Source organism: Mus caroli, unplaced genomic scaffold (assembly GCF_978045245.1).
Source record: "Mus caroli unplaced genomic scaffold, Mus_caroli_1 scaffold_8, whole genome shotgun sequence".
NCBI classification, from domain to species: domain Eukaryota; kingdom Metazoa; phylum Chordata; class Mammalia; order Rodentia; family Muridae; genus Mus; species Mus caroli.
This window is the reverse complement of record NW_028227263.1, coordinates 90615489-90619813: the sequence shown is the minus strand read 5'-3', so window position 1 is coordinate 90619813 and position 4325 is coordinate 90615489.

Below are 4325 nucleotides of genomic sequence, written 5' to 3'. Positions count from 1 at the left end.
ACTATTGCAGGGGTGAAAGGGATAGAAAGAGTAAAAGTGATCTGACGGTGGAAATGTGTCGGAGGAACAGAGATTACATAAATGCTGAGGGCACACAGCCACAAAGGCCTCTCCGGCAGGAGGACCTAATTGAGGACAGCCTGAGAGACCAATGATTGCTGACGAAGACAATGTCAGCCAATCAGCTGTTTAGAAGCGATGCTTTCTTTGGACCAATGGGGTGCAGGTGGAAAGTATTAAAGGCGCTTGCAGCAGTGGTCAGACAAGCTTGGTGCAGCGTTTCTCACCTGCTCCCAGAGTCTGAGTTGCTTATTCCAGGCCACCTCATCTCCAACCCCCAAGGGCAGTTAGGGTCCTGTGGCAAGTTGTCCTGTAGCACAGGCTACAGAAATGGAAAAAAAAAAAAAAAAAAAAACAACAAAAACAACAACAACCCAGAGCTTTAATTAGAGAGGATGAAATACAGGAAATGGCCTAGAGATGGTCTCTCCAAGAGCAAAGACTACCCAATAAAATCCCAACACATGGCACGAGAAGCCTTCTTTTGACTTATTATCAAAGACTACTAAAACATATATTATTACTGCTGTTGCCCTCTGTTGCCTTCTAGAGATGAAAAATAAGTCATTGCTAAAGATGACATGCACTTCCGACATGAGATTCAGAGAACCTGAGCTCATCTGACTTGAAAGCTTCCTTCCTGGGCATTAGCTTTCATGTTACCAGAAGGTACTATGTTTAAAGTCTCCAAAGGAGGGGAGCAACCAGTGGTCCTATCAGCTATGAACTACAATGACAAGCATGGAACTAAATCTTAGTAGTGTAATTAATAGTGGTGCATATTTCTTGGTGGTAACCAAAAGCTCTCTAATTGGTCTTTAGGAGGCCTAGTCAATAAGAAGTAACTTATGCCCAGTAATGAAAACCAACTACCCAGAGCTAGTGAAGTCATGGATCTTGGAGGAGAACTTACAACTACCTCTTTACAAAACCACCATAATCCTAACTATATTTTCAGAAAATCAAAGCCCAGTCCCAACCAAAATATCCAGAACACAACTCCTGTACCTGTGGCTCAGGGATCATTGTGGAAAGGAACTGAAAAGATTGTTACAGAAATTTTCTGTAACAGTCAGTCTCCTAGAAATATCAGAGAGACTATATCCAGGAGATTTCACCAGGATGGCTGCCTGAACAGGGATGATGCCTATAGATATGATAAGATGAAGGGAGAAAACTAGTTAGTGAGGTCTCAACCCTAGACAAATAATGACAGGCAACTAAGGAATGATGCATTGAAGAAATAGTCTTCCGAAGGAAGAGAACACAGACTGATTATCCAGTACTAAATGGTAAGCTCTGTATATGCATAATACAGGCATGCACAGCTGAACAGGTTGTATTTAGAGAGATTATTTATGTGATTATATAATTTTATTTAAAAATTTTTATTTATGTGGTTTCATATATTTAATTTATATATTATTTATATAATTCAAGAGAGAGGGTATATAGCAGTATTTGCAGAGAGGAAAGGTAGGGGGAAATGATATAATTATAATCTCAAAAAATAACAACAAAAAAGAAGTTAGGAAATAAAAGGAACTGGCTAATTTAATACTGATTAGAAAAAGACAAAATTATTTAGTAATTCGAGGCAACACGTATATAAAGTTGTATAATGTATAATAATAAATACAAAACCCTAATAAAATCAGAACCATTTACTTAAGCATTTACACTGTCTTAGGCATTGTAGGCAACATAGAGCTAATTTATGCAGCCAGACACATGAATTCCAGGCAAAGGCTCTGCCATTTTATATAGTGGGCTTACAGGGGTGGGTACCCCAGAACCAATATCCTCTAGATGCTAAGGAGTAACTGTACTTTAAATATTGCTGCTTTTTTATACCTTAGAATGAATCCAATAATTTATTAAAAGCCCTTCTCCACTCTGGGCTCCACATTCTGTGATGCAAGACACGTAGGATGCCTAGGCTGAGGTGGGAGAAGCTGAAACACCCAGACCTTTATCACTAATTTTATTTTTCTACCTTGGCTGATGTTGCTAAAATTTCAACTACAAACCATGGTATGATTCTGAAAAACTTCATGCTAGGTAACCAATGCATTTCTTGGGTTCCCTTACAGTGCCTAGGAGAGGGGTTACTTACAGGTGTGTGGTCACTCCTCCTCCAATTGACACACCTAAAAAGCCTTTCCCAGCAGAGATGAGGGCTTCTCTGAAGCTGCTGCTGTAGTCTTCTCCCAACTCTATATATTCTTGGCTCTGCCCCAGGCCAATTGGATCATTCCAGGCAGTAGGGAGCAGCTTAACACTCAAGTTCAAATCTAAATCTTGTGCCCGGTTCCCAGCCTCTATGCTGGGGTGGAAATGGTCAAGCCGGACAGCTAGGATGACCTTTTCAAGGGGGGAACAGCTGAACCTCCCCCCAGCCCAAGGTGGTGATTTCTTGGCCCAGAGGATTGTCTTATAATAGTTACCAACATATCCTCTGCATCATGTACCCTAACATGAGGCATAAATGTGTATGAGAGGCCCCCCAGCAGCTTTTGCTAGCCTTCAATCTCATATAGTTTTGCCTCCAGTGGTAGAAAAATCAATGAGGAATTCATGTGGGAAATGGATTTAGTTGTTAGTAGGGAGCAGTTGCTAAGAGATCAGAAGAGGAGATGGTGATGCAGTCTGCCTAGAGGGAGAGAGTCTGTAGGGTGTCTGAATGGAGCAATTGTTCTGGGTAGCTGTCAGGAACTTTAGTGAGCCTCTCTCTCTCCCTGTCTGATAGATTCATTAGTTTGTACACTATCTTAGCAGAGACAGAAGAGTTTCCATTGAAATTTGAGTACCCGCCAAGGCAGACACCTGGTGGTGGACGACCAGTGGAAGGCACAGCTCAGGCAGACTCTCCATAATTCAAACCTGGGTACCCTTTGTAACTTAGCAGACTCAGGTTAGGCTGCCTGAAACAGGGCTCTAATCCTAGAAAGTGAAGCCCAAACTCTGAAGGCAGGCTTTCAGAACCTGCACTACTCTGGCTTCAGAAGTGTTTGGTTAAACCATCATTGAGGTTCCGTACAGCGTCCATGGGTCAGACACATCCCTGATCCCTTTTCAGGAGTCACTAACAGGTTATTGTCTTAATAAAGTTTCTGCTCCTGTGATGCAACACCATAACCAAAAGCAACTTGGGAAGGAAAGGGTTTATTTCACTTCCACTTCCATATCACACAGTCCATCCTTGTAGGAAGTTAGGGCAGGAAATCAAGGAGGCAGGAACTGAAGCAGGGGCCATGGAGGAACACTGGTTACTATTAGGTTGTTGCCACAGCTAGTTCAATTTGTTTCCTATAGCACTCAAGACTGACCACCTATGCAAATGGAGTACCACACACACTGAGCCAGACCCTCCTACATCCATCATTAACCAAGAAAATGCCTCACAGACTTACTTAAAGGTATATTTTATGTTGATATTTCCTCAATTGAGGTTCCTCTTTCCCAAATGCATCTGGCTTGTGCCGAGCTGACATAAAAATAGTTAACACAGTTGCAATTCCTCTCTTTAGTCTCTAAGGGCACCACAATTGAATGTTGCCCTGCCTAGTACTTATGGCTTGGTCAACAAGGTACTGGAATTTGCTCTGATCCTTGTGCCTACCCTAGGCGCTCAGGGAAAATGCTCAGCCTTGCACATAAGCTTTTTCACAACCATGCTGGGCTCACTTGAGCACCAAGCAGAAGACAAGCCCATACAGTGGCCAGTGAAACCTCTGCAAATGTTGGGGTTGACAGCAGTCTCTGCTTGAAAGAACGAAAAAGCAAGCTTTCCAGTTAGAGATCATCTAACACTCGGCCTTATGAGGTGGTTACTTCCACTGAGCACTTCCTACTCCAACTAGTCACTGTTCAAGGCCCTGCTCACTGGCAAAGTGCTTTTTAATCCATACAGACTCTCCAGGGGACCCTCATAAAATTGAATGTGAACTGAAACATGACTATGTTTTTGGATGCCTAGATGGTTATTTTGAGAACAAATGCAGACTTTTGTCTTGTTGGATTCAAGCTCTTTCTTGTAGTCTGCTCTGATGTTTCTCTCTGGTGTTTTGCAGTCTATCTATCTATCTATCTATCTATCTATCTATCTATCTATCTTTCATCTGTCTATCTTTCCAGACAATGCTCGGAAGCTCTCTTGTCTCCTCCTGCAGCCCTGCACAATCCAGTCTGGTCTACTCTGGTTTTTGCACAAGTGTGCTAAAGGCTGAGCTGACCCCAGGCTTTGTTTCACAGCTCCTGGTTGC